Source organism: Notolepis coatsorum, assembly GCF_963971535.1.
Source record: "Notolepis coatsorum genome assembly, chromosome: 1".
Taxonomy (NCBI): domain Eukaryota; kingdom Metazoa; phylum Chordata; class Actinopteri; order Aulopiformes; family Paralepididae; genus Notolepis; species Notolepis coatsorum.
The window spans coordinates 40,685,729-40,703,091 of record NC_140165.1 but is presented as its reverse complement, the minus strand read 5'-3'; positions in this window follow the sequence as shown (position 1 = coordinate 40,703,091).

Genomic DNA, 17,363 nt, shown 5'->3' with positions numbered 1-17,363 from the left:
TTACCAAGACAATACCTTATAAAAAGTGAACACTGGATGATAACCAACCATCGTTTCTGTGCATTTAGAAGTTTGCTGGTAACATTCACAGTATAAAATTATGGTAATTTACCAAGACAATACCTTATAAAAAGTGAACACTGGATGATAACCAACCATCGTTTCTGTGCATTTAGAAATTTGCTGGTAACATTCACAGTATAAAATTATGGTAATTTACCAAGACAATACCTTATAAAAAGTGAACACTGGATGATAACCAACCATCGTTTCTGTGCATTTAGAAGTTTGCTGGTAACATTCACAGTACAGGCACGTCACATGATCAACTACAGGGCATATCTTACAGTTGGTCTCTCGCATCGATGACTGCATTGTCCATTGATAAATGGATGAAGCGCCAGATGATCTGTGGACCAAAAAATATCCAATACATGCTTCCAAAGTATATAAATAAGAGGCCAATGGACTGCATTAGAAAAGTGTGGTATGTTACCTACAGTATATACTTTTATAAACTGGGTGACTGTCAGCAACCATTGGTTCTGTGCAAACGGTAAAAATGAGGGGGGGAAAAAGATAAATAAAAAAATAAACTATATACACACACAATGCAAATGATGAATGGAGTCGACACAGGTAGATCGCTAACATAACGTCTCATCTGCAAGTAGTCCAAACATGCCTATGCAATATCGACAACCGTGGCCCAAATACATGTGTTCAACGCATTTGTCTTGTACAGAAAACAGTGCAACTACCCATACACTATACTATACTATACTATACTATACTATACTATACTATACTATACTATACTATACTACTCTCAGCTAGCTATACTATGTACCGGACAGGCCACGTGAGCGGATCGGCGCGGGTGAGAAATCCGCTCTTCGCTCTTTAAAGCTTGGTCCGCTCCGCTAATCGCTCATGTTGACACCGCCCCCATGTCGCTCTCCACTCGCTCACCGCTCACCTTGAATCGAGCACTCCCCGCTCCCCGCGTCACATCGCTCGGCAGATATATTTTTTTTTTTGGAGCATGGTGTAAATTAGCTCAAACTACTACAGTCTACATCCCCTGGGCCCCTTAACAATTGTTTGTATTGAGCCGCATTGTAATTGTACCCATTCTGCAATGTTAAATAACGTTGTTTATCCATTAACTAGCTCTATTAAGCGATGATAGCTAGCCTAGCCACAATGCTATGGTCGCTGCCATTAACGTTAGCATGTAAGCTAATGACAACAACAATGGCGTCAAAACTTTTTGGGACAGGATGTGAGTGACAAAGCCTGAACAGGATATCACAGGTTCACCCTTCTCATTGGTTGAAAATGGCCTTCATGTTTGTACATCGCCATCTGTTGCTTTGGCATTGTACTACATGTATATTACATCAGTGTTAAACCACTGTGTGAGCGGTCCGGAGCGGATTGGAGGGGAGGAGAACTCTCGCTCCGGACGTCGCGCCGACGCATTTTAAAACCCACTCCTCGCTCACGTCAAAACCGCCCGCTCTGCTCCCCGCGCCGCTCACGCTCCGATCCGCTCACATGCACTGGTACCGGAGTGGTACACATGGTTCTGTCTGTATCACACAATGATGGATTATTTAGAAGTAGTCTGTACTTCTGTGTGCCGGATTATTTAGAAGTAGTCTGTACTTCTGTATGACAACTAATAAAGAAACTATTTAGAAAAATCCTTCTTTGTGTGATACAGAGTGAAGCATTTGTCACGATGCAGGGGGACTTTGCACGATGTGCAAAAATATCTGGTTTCACCCCTGAGGCCACGCCTAAGGCAGACCCGACATCTCCTACATGGTAGCTTTCGCTTGGGGGTGGCTTTGTATGCAACCATTACATGCTTCCCAAAGCCACCCACTAATCTGCTCTGCGGGTCCCCCGGTGGGGCCCTAGGGTCGCGCTGCCTGTCACGCCCCACCTGCTCAGCCCCTGCCTCCTCCTCACCCCCACCCTCCTCCTCCTCCTCTGCCACCCCAGGAATCTTCAACTCCTGAGCCCCTGTGTAGGTCCGCGCCACAGCCCTGGTGTACCGGAAGAGGTTGTAATAATACCTGGTTTTGGGTGCCTGGTTTTGTACAAGACAAACGAGTTGAACATACATATTTGGATCAGATACAGCACAAACTTTTTGGTCCACTTTCCAGTCTTACGTGTAGCCGGATAGTACGCCAAATTTTTATCCAGCTGGTCGACTCCTTTCATATAGCGGTTGTAACACATGATGGTTGACGGCTTGAGCATCTCCACCCTCACCGCTTTGCCCTTCTTCCGCTTCTGCCACACTTTCGCCATTTCCATGGTGTCCTCATGGAAGCTGGTGATAGTCTTCACGATCCGTTTATCGCGCCATGCCACGATCATTACCTGCTTGTTGTTGACCGCAATGCGCTCCCCCACACCGATGTCAGCATTGGTCAGGTTCTTTATGATGGCTGGCTCCCCCCGGTGCTTCCTGAGGGTACCACAGACGTCGGTCCTCAACTGTCGGAGCCTGGCACACATGCTCACCGAGTTATAGAAATTATCCATGTATAAGGTATGCCCTGCTCCGGCCAAACGTCCAAGCAGACCGACGACCGTGTCCCCCAGGTTCGCGCTATCCCGGCAATATGGCTTGAACGCGAAGCAATATCCTGTGCGTGATTCGCACAGGAAGTATGACTTGATGCCATACCGGGTTGGCTTGTTGGGGTTGTATACACGGAAAGCCAGGCGGCCTCGCCATGCCATCATCCCCTCGTCAATGGCGAGCTCACGTTCGGGCTGGTACAGTTCCTTGCACCTCATGTTGACATGGTCGACTACAGGGCGTACCTTACATAGTTTATCTCTAACATCTAGGGATGTGTTGTCGGCAAAGTGGAGGAATCGCCAGATCAACTCATACCAGTTGCGTGACATGGTGGCTGAGTAGTACGGTGTGAACATCATCTCATCAGTGGTCCACATCATGTCCAAGCGAGACTTCCAAAGGACACTGCTCAGGAAAATGAGTCCAAGGAACTTCTTCAGCTCCTTCAATGTGAGGGCCTTCCAACCCAGTGCCCTGCTACTGGTTAGCGTGGGATCCAGCCGGGCAATGAAGTGATCAGCGTAGAGGTTGGTCTGGGCAACAATGGCATTGAGAAAGTCATCCGTCAGGAACAGATCTAGCCATTTTGCAAGCCGGTGCGAATGCAGTGCCGCGGCGTCCTGGAGCAGCCCCGGTTGGGACGTGAAGGGGATCCTGCGAGGCACCCAGCCCTCACGAGACCAGGCATTCTCCTGGTCCTGACGGATCGCAGACCTGCTCTTTGCTCCTCCGCGTCGCACGCCACGACCTGTCAACGTAGTTACAAACTGTGTGTGAGTGAATGAGTGAGTGTGTGTGGGGTTCAGATGTCAGAGCTGGACGTGGTGTGGGGGTCAGAGCTCAGAGCTGGAAGTGGTGTGCAGAGTGAGGCCAACTTACCGCTCTTAGATGTGCGTTTCTGCCCTGCAACGGGTTCCGGCATGTCCCGACTATCATCCAGTTCTAGAATCACATGATGTAATACATTACACTAGGGCAACGTATTGTCATTTTATTTACATGATATATATATATATATATATATATATATATATATATATATATATATATATATATATATATATATATATATAGCATTATGTGTTATATTTTATGTACAATCACCTGCAGGAGTAGACTGTGATGCTATGTTGTGTGGGTCATTGCCAGTCTCTGCATCACTATCTGCGCCAGAATCTGAATTGGATTGAATTCAGTAAGTAAGTAAGTCTCATAAAACACAATAGTAATACATTTACATACATGAATGCATTAGTTAGTACATACCCAAGTATGTGGGTGTGCCACCGCCGGACGCAGAATCTGTGTCGGATCCTGTAATGTACATAAAATAAATCAGCGGCCATTGTACTCAAAGTGATGGTCACTCCTACCCCCATATTAGTTAGATGAAATGGGGAGCACATGTGGTGGTGAATAAAATAAGTCAAGGCCTATATTACAATGTAATCTCCAAATAAAATAACTTGACATTAGTTAGATGCAGATCACATTGTGAATCAAGGCCTATATCACACCACACACACACACACACACCTGTAGATCAAAGTCATTGTACATCAAAGCCATGGTCACTCCTTCCCCCCATACATGTGGTGGTGAAATCAAGGCCTATAATCTCCAAATAATGTAGCTGTTTGACACGATATTATACTTCATCGATTTGAACCTGCATGTAAATACACAATATTCACATTGCATTCGTCAAAATGACTTACCCTGATCCCCTCGAGCACCACCAACACCATGTCCCTCGTCATGGCCCTCATGGCCCTCGTCGTGAGATGAATCAGATTCTTTAAATAAATAAATGGACAACATTGGTCGTCGAATGTACACCGAAATAAATAACATGCATCAAAATGTGCTATACACTTACCATGGTATCTCCGATCAAGATCAAGGTCGTCGTCAGATGACTCCCGATCTATAATGAATACATACCGGTTGGTTGGCGAACTAGCGTTACATATTCACAGTATACAATGAATCAATTAGCGTTAGGTAAAGCATCATCAAATATACACGTTTCACACACACAATCACATCTACACAACCTTACCTGGTGGTTTCCAATCGGCGCTGCCGTCCGATTCATGAACAGTTGAATCGCTGTCCGATGAGTCTGAAGAAGACTCAACAGCCACCTTCCTCTTCCTCGAACTGCGACGGGGAGATACGCTCCCGGTACCGGGGCGAGACACGCCGCTGGGCCCAGCGACGGTCTCACGGCGCTCCCCGGTCGGAGCTACCAACGGACCGGTCGTTATTGCTACAACGGGTCCGAATGCCAGCTTGGTTTGAACAAACCGATCCGCCGTCGGCCTGTCTCCACGCTTACCTACACTATGTCTTCTCATACTGAACTAATAATCTAAATGGAATAACTAACTGATCAAACTACTATTACTACTACTAAAATATACTAACTAGACTACACACTAATCCCTCACAATAGTACTACTAGTTAGCACGACTAAGTACTTCTAAAGCACAGCTGAAACCTTACAATTATTCTGATACTATCACTACTACTGTATAAAACTATAACTGTACGACTATAGGCTGATCTCAATGCAAATATCTCTCTCTCAATCTCTCTCTATCTCTCTATCTATCTCTCTCTATCTCTCTCCCCAACAAAACCTCGTCGATTCTGGGACGGCGTAAACTTTTATACCTGCGGTCAGGTATGCTGGCCAATCAAATGTCAGCTTCATTGTAGGCTGCAATATCATTATATTGGGATACAGTGTGAGAAAATAGGGGGACACTGCCACCTAGTGTAATTTGAGAGGAAATGCAGTTTCCGGTTCAAACTCAAGTCCAAAAGCTCCGCTGTGAAGTTCAGACTGGGAAAATCGAAAAAAGATGTAAACAGATCAATGACGCTGTCCAGCGTCTTCGGCAGAATAAGCATGGCGGGGAATGACGTGTTCCAGCGTCAACGGCGATTAAAGTGTTAAGGAGAACACAGAGGCGTTTGCGTCACACTCCATTGCGATTCCCGCCAGTCTTTCCGGAAAGAGGTCTCTGGTAGATTCAATATTAATGGGATGAATTTAAGGGGGAATTGGACGAGCTAGCGCTAATGTCAACACACTTGACCCGATGGTCCAGATGAAATATTTATGTTGCGTCTGGATTAAGAATCCCTAAATGTATTCATACTTGAGGGTCGATTTTCTTCTTTAATTAACTTCAGTGTTTAGAGACATTTTGTTGAACTTCTCTCTTCCTTACCTGAGGAACTGAGCAGATGGCGCATTACCTGTGAGTGCTACAGCGGGGGACATGGCAGTTCAGGTTAATTAATTTTGTATCAAATGTATAAATACACGGATAGTTCTGCAGGCGATAAAAAAAATTGAAAGTAACATACACCAAACTATGAGAAAGTTACGGCTCCTTTAACTTCTTAAGGATCGGAAATAAATGGGGCTAGTTTATTCTTTTTTTTTCCCTTCATTGCATACCCAACGTAATTTGTGATTTATTATACTTATAGCACATGCATGAGTCTGGTCTCTTTTGAAAAGTAACATTCTGAAGTTGCTTACACAATAAAGAATGATCATGCTGAGTGCTAATGAAATAGAGTAACAGAGGTGTGAATAGTTTTGTGTAGTCACATTTATTTTTACTGGTTGCCAGATGCCTGTTTTTAAGTTCCAGCTGAGAGGTAGGAGCTGGAACACCAAACATAATGGTTCCATAGCCTAAAGTCTTATGTAGTACAGGCAGGGGCATAACTTGTGGGGGGGTCCCCGGAAAATGTCCCCCGCATGATTTCAGAATGCAGTATTTGTCCCCCCCATGTTTTTACCCCCAAACCGCTACTGTGACTCGCTACTACACAGTGCCGGCACTGCAGATTTACCCTACTCTTGGAATTCATTGCCACTCAAAGTCATAGGGGCGCTGTCTCGATAATGCAGTGTTATTAAAGCAGCGTGTAGCCGACGCATGAACCAGTTGGGATTCGAATAGACGCGGCCTGGAAGCGTCAACGCGGAACTGGAAATCCGTTGGTAAAGAAATAGCGGCCTGGAATCATTTTTGGGACGCTCTCAATTCGCAGTAAAGTTTCCCTGGCGGATGGCGAACAAGCCAGCCGATTCTACTATGAGTCATGACATTTGACATAGTCTATAGTCTTGAGGCAGTTACAAGAACTATCCGAGCCCCCGGGAGGGTGGTCGAATACCTTTTGCGATGTATGCAGGGAACGAATTGCAGAGGGAAGTGGAGAGCTGCCTGTCGTCCATTCTAACACAGGAGTCCTGGACCCCCGACAGGTAAGGTAAGCGATTTTAGATGTATCACTTTAAGTGTGCAGCTGTTGTCCGAATACTAGTGAATATTGAAAAATAAAGGCATGACATTTAGAGACGTCCCCGTCGTAGCATTCTGGTGCGGGGATATGGGTCTCTCTGTGCGGGGGCGCAACAGCAACAGGTGGGGTAGGCTGGGCAGAGATGTATGCATCAAAACGATTACATTGTTTGTCTCGCATACATTCGATTTATAATGCGAGCACCTGCATTACAATCAAATGACTGATCTGTTATGTGTTATGGACCCGAGTCTCGAGAGGCACTTTATAATAGAAAAAGACAGTGCAAACATGTATATGTCGCTTACAGTTTATTATGCCTATGCAGCTCGTTTATTTTGACAGAGTTAAAAAAAATTCACTAGTATCATTATATTAAATTAGCGGACGTGCAGCTGGACAAGCCCTGGCTCCACGATGACCACTTCTTACAAGAGGCGCCACCGCCTGGGAAAATGCGTATTGCACACCTGGTATTAGAAAAAAAAATTGGGAAGGGGGAGCGCCCCCCCTACCCCCCCCCCCTGCGACGTCACTGACCACACCCCCTAATATGTCCCCCCCACCGCTAGGAACAAAGTTCCGCGCCTGAGTACAAGTCCAACAATGTATTGGTTGATCGGCGAAAGTGCCGCGACGTCCGCGCAAGTGTGTGATGGCTCGAAGACAGGCCGTTCGATCCTTAAGTGGTTAAGAGTGCGGAAACTGAGGATTTGTGGCACTTTGCCCTCATCTCTCGGCTTCGGGCTGCGCTGTTCCTGATCAACCAATACATTGTTGGAAAGTTACATTTTCTGCTGTTCGATTGAAACCATACACGGCCTATTGCGTGCTTGAAGTCTCGGGTTACAAGACCAAACTACCGACGAGGATCATTTTACAAGACATTCGGACAATTGACCACGTCCAGACCTCTGATGGTGAAAATGAGTGACCACCTTTGTAGTCAATTAAATTCTGGAGCCAACGGTATCCCACGTAAGGGCTGATTCCAACGACAAAAGGGACAAAAGGGTAGAAGACCAACAATCTCTTTGTTTTGACTCGCACGTCTGAATTAAATGTAGATGACCATTTTGGATAATCATGCCGAATTATTGCCGGTACACACATTACTAAAACACTCATTTTCCGTGGGATTGTTATCAACGTTGGACCTGTACTAGATGATACTTCAGGCTATGGAACCGTTATGTTTTCCAGCTCCTACCTCTCAGCTGGAACTCAAAAACAGGCATCTGGTAACAAGTAAACAAAAACATGAGTAAACAAAACTTTTATTTCAGTGTGTTCAAACCTCTGTAACTCTATTACATTAGCACTCTATTTACATTAGAATGATTATTCCTGTTGTGGAAGAGAGTTCAGAATGTTTCCTTTCAAAAGAGACCAGACTCATGCATGTGCTATAAGTGGTTCAAGAATAAATCGCATACGAGGTTAACATGTTAGCGTTCTTTCCATCTTCAACATTCTACGTGCATCACAGAACCAAATGCTGCTTTGAGTAAAAGGTCACTCAGATCAGCACGGTCTGCCTCGACATTAACGGCACAGACAAAAGCAGGACTGAACATTGTTCATTGATTGTTATATCGATTATGTTTGCTCACAGCGTGATAATGAAGTGAAACCGGATTGAAATGTTGAACATGTCTTGTAACTGAGGGGTACAATTCCCTGACTGTATTGATAAGTATGGTATCATTAAACCACTACCGCTTTATGTACTTTAATTACTGGCCATACAGTACATGATATATAAATATGATGAACACTTCCCACATTGAATCGGTTCCACACAAAGGTATAATCAAGTATTTATTGCAGCAAAAGGTACATAATATACTTCTCTATTATACTTTGGATACGCTTATAAGGCAAAGGAATATGCGTAGGCAAATCAATAATGAATGTCCATTCTCTGGTTACGCAGGAGGTAATTATACAACCTGAATCTTAGGGAATTATATCTATGGTACACTAGTAATATATAGCGGGAGATACTGGAAGGGTCCCCCCGGTTGTAAGCCAGCAGGGGTAGAGGATCTGTCGGTAGTAGAGAGTCTGGTCAACGATGACTAAGGAGACTCCAAGTACAGGAGACGGTGCAATAGTCTCTTGATCCACAGACGAATACAGCTGTTCTCCGTAGACTGTAGCTCCACAGTGAAGAAAGCTAGCCGGCCTCAGGCTCTCTGAGGCGCCGACTCGACCTGGCTCCTCACAGGGTAAATCCAACACGTGTAGGCGTCGGCGATTCTCCGCTCCATAAATCACAGGACCAAAACAAATATAATCCAGCCGCAAAGGGCTATGTAGTCGTCGGGTAGATTAATCCAGTGTACATGTCCACACGGTTCTCGTCTAGGTCTCCTCGGGTGAAAGCGCCATGAAAGCAGCCCAGCCTGGATAAGCACTCTAGCTGGTACGAGGAAGCGTCGGTGATGCTGGTCACTGTAGAACTTTAGCCGCACGATACACTATACACAAATAGACTATTACTGACTTAATAGAAATATGTCGCACTCGACGGTATAGCGCCAAACTCTGACAATTCAGTTATTAATTCGCACGCGGTCTCAATGCTCTATTTGGGGCCAAACAGGCCATACTTCACCGCACGGAGTATCGTGGGTGAGGCTTCAACTTATTGGGTAACTCTGGACTTCTGACTAAGTGCTTCTGTATTCACCTGCGCCATATTTATATGCACGGCGAACAATCTAGTGCCAACCTCATTTCTGTCGCGTATCCCTGGGCAAGGCCGGGCATGCACAGACATGTCTTGACGGTGACTTTGAACCTGACTCCGGAGGCATGGCTCTGGCGCCTGTGGACCGCTGTCCAATAGGAGAATGAAATATTATGGTCTGGGCTAAAGGGATATTCCGTGTATATGTACAAGGAATATACAAGGGATATCAAACGATATACAAATACTATGCAATATATATCAATCAATAAATATATATATTCGGTTTAATCTGATCCTTTGTAACAGCCGCCCCCTAATTAGTCCCACCTAATTAGCTAAGCAGAGACAGATTAACCGCACTGTCCACTACTCAATGTCTGTTGTGAGGGGTCGGGCAGTTCACAAAGTCATGGGGTCATGGTCGTCATCGATAGTATCGGGGAGCCTTGGCAGTTCTATTAGCCTCGCCACGGGTCGGGTGTAGATCCGTCCTTGGACGAGCACTTCGGCTGCTCGGACCTTTCCGTCGGCACCGGTGATCACTTTGCTTACGCGGCCAGCCGGCCACATAGCTCGGGGTAGTGACTGGTCGATAATCATGACGACTGTTCCTTCTGTCAAATTGTCTCTCTCTTTCACCCATTTCTGGCGGGTCTGTAGAGACGGTAGATAGTGGAGTAGGAAGCTGTTCCAAAACTTGTCAGCCAATACTTGACTGTACCTCCACATTCTTCGGCCGTTCGCTTCTTCAGGCCTGTACATTGTCTGTGGTAGCGCGGGGTCCAGCCGCCCCATCAAGAGTGTGTTGGGGGTGACTGGGTCGACATCTGCTACATCACTTGAGACGTAACCGAGGGGCTTTGAGTTCAATACTCCCTCGATCTCCGTGAGGACTGTCATTAGGACTTCTTCCGCCACGGTCTGGGCCCCAAGCACGGCGTACAGGGCTGTCTTTATTGAACGTACTTCTCGTTCCGAAGTTCCACCGAAGTGAGGTGCGTTCGGGCGATTAAACTGGAAGTCAATCTGGGATGGAGCGAGGTGGGTCTTAAGTTCTGGGCCCATAGCTTGGAAGCTCTCTCTCAGCTCTCTTTCTCCGCCTTTGAAGTTTGTCCCGTGATCAGACAATAATATAGACGGTTTGCCTTTCCGCGATGTGAATCTTCGGAAGGCCATAAGGAATGAGTCTGTGCTCATGGTTGGAAGGAGTTCTATATGCATCGCTCGGGTGGTCATGCATTTGAATACAATACCCCACCGCTTCTCGGTTCCTCTTCCTTTCTTTATATACAGCGGGCCGAAACAGTCCATACCGGTGGAGTGAAAAGGCTTGTCGCCGAGTCGGAGGCGACAGGGAGGTAGGTCAGCCATCCGGGGTATACTGGGCTGCGCTCGCCACTTACGACAGTCTAGACAGGTTCGCTGGAAGCGCCGCACTGCTTCTCTCCCTTGCAGTATCCAATAACGACGTCTGATCTCCGCGAAGACTCTCTCTGCCCCGGCGTGATGCACATCCTCGTCGTATTTCTTTATGATCAGCTCTGTGACCTTGTGTCGGCTGTTTAAGACTATCGGGTACTTGACGTCATCCGGTAAGTCTGGAGCTCTCCGCAGACGACCACCCACTCTGATGAGACCATGGGCGTCGCTCTCGGGGGCTAGGTGGAGCAGTCTGCTGTCTGATGGGACGGGCTTTGCTCCCTGTAGACAGTCTAGCTCATCGGGGAACGAGTCTCTCTGGGCTCGTTGTAGTAGAAGAAGTTCTGCTTCTTCGTAGTCAGCTGCTGTAATGTCAGTAGTGAGCTGAACCTCTGGGTGGTGCCACAGGAATGTCTTTAGCTGCGCACTCTCTAGGGTGAGGCAATCGTCTATGTCGGGGTCTGTGGAGACGAGTGTGTTCAATCCACAGAACATAGATTTCTTGTTTTCGGCCTCCTCTTTACTCGCTTCCTGTGGGGTGGGTGTAGGCCACTCTTCTTCCGGGAGCTTGAGGAACTCTGGCCCGTCACTGTATAGGTTCTGACGGGTGAGGTCATCCAGGGACATTCCCCGGGTGATGACGTCAGCTGGGTTGTGTTTTGTGTCCACATACCTCCAGCTTGCTACTTCTGTTAAATCTTGAATCTCTGTGACTCTGACTCCCACGAAGACCTTGTATCTGCACGAATCAGACCGGATCCATGTGAGTACTGTCGTGGAGTCTGACCACAAGATTGTTCTTTGCACCGGAATGGTGAGTTCACGTTGGATTAACGTGGCGAGTTGCGCTCCTGCTAGGGCTGCGCAGAGCTCTAGACGCGGGATAGATTGTTGCTTTCGTGGGGCTATTCTTGAGCGAGCCAGGATGAAAGCAGTATGTATTTCTCCTCCCTCCTCTCGGGCACGCAAGTAGGCCACCGAACCGTAGGCTACTTCGGAGGCGTCGCTGAAGACGTGCAGGTCCATCTGGCACGTCTCCGGCCTCACTGTGGGTGGGAAGTAGCTGCGGCGTATGTTGACACCTGGGAGTGAGCTGAGTTCCGTCTCCCACTCTCTCCATGTGGATGCAAGGTGTTCGGGTATGGGGTCGTCCCAGCCCTGGTCCTTGTCCCATAACGCTCTTACAATCATCTTTGCCCTGGTGGTGTAAGGTAGAATACATCCCAACGGGTCATATTGTCTGGCGAGTGTTCTGTATACACTCCGTCTGGTGGTCGGTAGTGTAGTCGACCTTCCCTGCTCCTTGGTCAGGGGTGTGTGTTTATAATGGAGCGAGTCTGTTTTGAAGCGCCAGACTAGTCCTAATGTCATTTCTTGGGCTTCTCCTGGGATGGTCGCCATCCAGGTCTCGCTGCTTGCTGCCTTGTCCTCGGGGGAGAGGCTGCGCAATACTTGCGGGTCGCTGCTGGCCCACTGCCTGAGATCAAAGCCGCCTTTGATCAGGGAGGCGCGGAGCTTGAGTAGAAGGGCCTCGGCTTCTTCTGGCGTCGAGACGCTTTGCAGACAGTTGTCCACGTAGAAACTATTTCCTACACTTTGTCGGACCTCTTCATCAGCTGCTGGGTCCTCTGCGACGTGTTTTTGCAGTGCAAACGTAGCACAGCATGGGCTGCATGTGGTTCCGAAAGGGAGGACTTCCCATTGATAGATGGCTGGTTGCTCATCCCCGATCCTCTCTCTCCATAGGAACCGCAGCAGGGGCTTGTCCTCCTCCACTAGTCTCACCTGCAGGAACATCCCTTTGATGTCGCCGCTGATGGCCACCTTGTCTTGGCGGAAACGTAGTAACACGCCTAGTAGAGAGGGGCCGAGTGTTGGGCCGGGCAAGAGCTCTTTATTCAGATTTTGTGATCCGATCTGGTAGCTGCAGTTGAACACAATACGATCCTTGCCGTTGTGGTGGACTTTGTGGTGCGGCACGTACCATGATTCGGTCGTCTGATCGGCCTCTTTAATGTCAATTTTCTTTATGTGTCCCGCTGTGATTAGCTTGTTAATCTCAGCGCGGTACACAGTCTCTTGAGCGGGGTCTCTGGCTAGGCGCCGCTCTGTGTTCAATAGATACCGCTCCGTCGCTTCTTTTGGGGCGTGGAAGGTAGGCATACCCTCTCGCCTCAGGAGTGGAGTTGCGTATCTCATCACTCCGTTGACTTTGACTCTCTTTGTCCCTTGCTCGAGGAGGGCTATAGCGTAAATGTCTTCCTTGGAACGAATGTCTTTCTTTTCGTTCTTAAAGGGCATTGTCTCTAGTGTCCATAGCCTCTCGACATGCTGTAGGAGGGTGGTGTCTTCTTCTGTCACTCTGGAGTGGAGGCAGTTAGTGGCTGCTGTTCGGTTAAGAGACTTAGCGAGGGGGCCTTGTAATGTCCATCCTAGGCGGGTCTCGACTGCTGCAGGACAGCCTCTGGGCCCTGTGTGGACCCGGTCAATCGGGACGATGAGGTCTGCATGGTCGGAGCCTATCAGCAGGGTCGGGGTGGCACCGTCTATGAGCGGTATAGGTAGTTGACGCAGGTGCACATATTTATCCATCAGCTTGGCGATGGGGTAGGTGTACTGCGACAGGCCTATTTCTTGGCTGGTGAAAGCATTAGTAATCCTATACCGTCTCTCTGGCTGCTCGCTTGCTGCGATAGTGAAGGAGACATTCTCGCCCTTTATCGTCTTTAGATCTCTTCTTATTGTCCGAATCGTCATCTGGTTTTCGCTCCCCCGCAGCCCCAGCTGGGCCGCAGCGGACGCGAGGAGAAGGGTCTTCTCTGACCCGTCGTCAAGGACGGCGTAAGTGTCCATGACCTTATCTTGGTAACTCAGTGTTACGCGGACCACCTTTAAGAGCACCCGGGCGCCCCCGCTGCTGGCGGGGTCAATGTACATAACACTTGCCTTTGTGCTGCTTGAGGGTGCAGGCTTTCTTCTGTTACTGTCGTGTAGGACATCTAGGTGGGCTCCGTCACACCGACTACACCTCTTCTTTAAGCGGCATGTGACTGCGCGCACATCGGTAACAGCGTCGGTTGGACTTTATCCATTGACTCACCTCGTCGGCGGTCATCTTCTTGAACGTGTCACATTGTGACAACCAGTGTTCCTTTTCGCAGTACGGGCACACCATCTTCCACTTCTCTTTCATCGAGGGGGTACTGTGGTTCTTGCTGCTCGGTACTGATTCTGATTGGTGCATGACGGTCACCAATCTTCGGCCATCGTTTGCTCTCCTAGGTCCCTCTCTGGAGCTTGGTGTGCTCCGCATGAACGTATCCAACCGTAGGCTGTTGACTTCTCTCGCCAGGAAGTCGGCTAGGTCTAGGAGGGATGGCTCGGGACCGTTAGGATCACGGTGGTCTCTTTGCTGCCTGAAGCGCTCTTGTCGGGCGGGCGGAGGCTTCTCTAAAATCCTCTCGACATTAGAGTTTGCGTACAGTTCGTGCATACCCTTTTCTCTTTGCGCCCCCAGCATCCCTACCAGGGATTGTACCTTGATAGACAGGTCATCTAGTGAGCGATTGTCTGTGGCTGGGGGTAGGCGGTCAATATGCCTTATCTCTTGTATTACGTAGTCCCATATGCGTCCATATCTTTGGTCGAGTGCTGCTAGAGCCGCTGTGTATGGGGTAGTAGAGGTGGCATAGGCCAGCGCTATATTGTGCGCTCAGGGCACCTTGAGGTGCTTCAGTAGGATAGCATACTTGTACGGTTCATCAGCTACATCGGACATCATTGTCTCTAAGCACATTCGTAGCTCCGTGTACTGTGCTCTGTTCTCGTGGGTGAAGTCCGGAAACGTCGGTGTGCCAATGTATGATGCCATGGATGGCTGGCACATCGGTGAGCGTTGGAAGAGAGGCCTCCTAGGCGAGTCTCCTCTTACGCCTCTTGGTGGGCTGGTACCTGCTGGGTACCATGGCCCGCGTATCCAGGTGCTATTCCTCGGGGCTGGTCGTGCGTCAAGCTCACCCGTGAATTGAGTCGGGGGTCTGTAGCGCAGAGCCGCGGGGGTAGAGCCTGGGCTGTACTGGACCTCCTGGTCCTGTGGAGTACTGTGCTGCTGTCGGGCTTGACTCTCCTCCTCTCCCTCTTCTTCTTCCTCTGGCAGGTCCTCTAGATCCTGTAGTCGTCTATTTAGCCTCTCCGCGGTGTAGACCGTTTCTTCCTTGTAGCTGGGTCTCACTTGGACCGGTCGGGGAAGGGGTTCGGAGGGGGGTATAGGCTCTCTCTGGTGGTCGGGCTCAGGGTCGCTTGATCGGGTAGGGGAGGGTGCCCTTGACCCTTGTCTTGACGAGGCCCTGGAACCCTGTGCGGAGGGAGGGGGTGTTGCCCTGGTGATCAGCTGCTCCATTATCCGCGCTTGTAATCGGTCGCGCTCGGCTTCGCGCTTGGTGAGAGCGAGGTCGCGCTCTGCTTCTCTTTGGGCACCGGCAGCGGCGCGCTGGGCTTCGGCGGCGGCGGCGCGCTGGGCTTCGGCGGCGGCGCGCTGGGCTTTGGCCCGGTCCCTTACCATATTCTCTTCCGTCTGAAGGCGTCTAATCTCTAGACGTATACGATCTTCGTCGCTCCGTTGCTGCGCCTGAAGGCGTTCTCTTTCCATGGAAGAATGTTCGCGCTCACTAAGCGGCTGTGCTTGGAGTCGATCGCGCTCTGTTGAGGCTGCTAGGCTGGCGAGGAATGCCTGTGCCAGCATCTTGTCCGCCTCGCTGGGGGAAGACGCTGGTTGAGGTGATCCGCTCCTGGCAGTACTCGTTGGAGATCTGTTCTCCTGTGGCGAGTCCTGGAGATCCATCTCCGGGGTGCTCTCCTCTTCTTGTAGTGGGTAGAGTTCCATCCCTGGAGAGCTGTCTTTATCCTGGAGCTCTCCGGGGACTACTTCTTCGGTCTTGGCGGGGGGTAAAGTCATGTCGGGTCCCTCCTGGTCCCTACCGTGAGCTTGGTCAGTTACGTTAGAACCCACTAGGGCCTCTATTGGCGGGGTAGCCTGGTCGATAGGGTCGGACATAATTTTACTATCTACTTTTTCCGCGTTTACCGTCTGTAGAAGGCTAGGTAGTATATTGGCAACGTAATCCTCTAAGTACTGAGGTGTCTGCCGTCTACGCTGCGGGCAATCTACTTTAGGAGAACCGTTTTGTGGAGTGTTCATCATAGGCCATGTCAATATTAATACCACTATATTAATATTACACTAGTTACCCTCCGGCTCGAAGGACCAATTGTAACTGAGGGGTACAATTCCCTGACTGTATTGATAAGTATGGTATCATTAAACCACTACCGCTTTATGTACTTTAATTACTGGCCATACAGTACATGATATATAAATATGATGAACACTTCCCACATTGAATCGGTTCCACACAAAGGTATAATCAAGTATTTATTGCAGCAAAAGGTACATAATATACTTCTCTATTATACTTTGGATGCGCTTATAAGGCAAAGGAATATGCGTAGGCAAATCAATAATGAATGTCCATTCTCTGGTTACGCAGGAGGTAATTATACAACCTGAATCTTAGGGAATTATATCTATGGTACACTAGTAATATATAGCGGGAGATACTGGAAGGGTCCCCCCGGTTGTAAGCCAGCAGGGGTAGAGGATCTGTCGGTAGTAGAGAGTCTGGTCAACGATGACTAAGGAGACTCCAAGTACAGGAGACGGTGCAATAGTCTCTTGATCCACAGACGAATACAGCTGTTCTCCGTAGACTGTAGCTCCACAGTGAAGAAAGCTAGCCGGCCTCAGGCTCTCTGAGGCGCCGACTCGACCTGGCTCCTCACAGGGTAAATCCAACACGTGTAGGCGTCGGCGATTCTCCGCTCCATAAATCACAGGACCAAAACAAATATAATCCAGCCGCAAAGGGCTATGTAGTCGTCGGGTAGGTTAATCCAGTGTACATGTCCACACGGTTCTCGTCTAGGTCTCCTCGGGTGAAAGCGCCATGAAAGCAGCCCAGCCTGGATAAGCACTCTAGCTGGTACGAGGAAGCGTCGGTGATGCTGGTCACTGTAGAACTTTAGCCGCACGATACACTATACACAAATAGACTATTACTGACTTAATAGAAATATGTCGCACTCGACGGTATAGCGCCAAACTCTGACAATTCAGTTATTAATTCGCACGCGGTCTCAATGCTCTATTTGGGGCCAAACAGGCCATACTTCACCGCACGGAGTATCGTGGGTGAGGCTTCAACTTATTGGGTAACTCTGGACTTCTGACTAAGTGCTTCTGTATT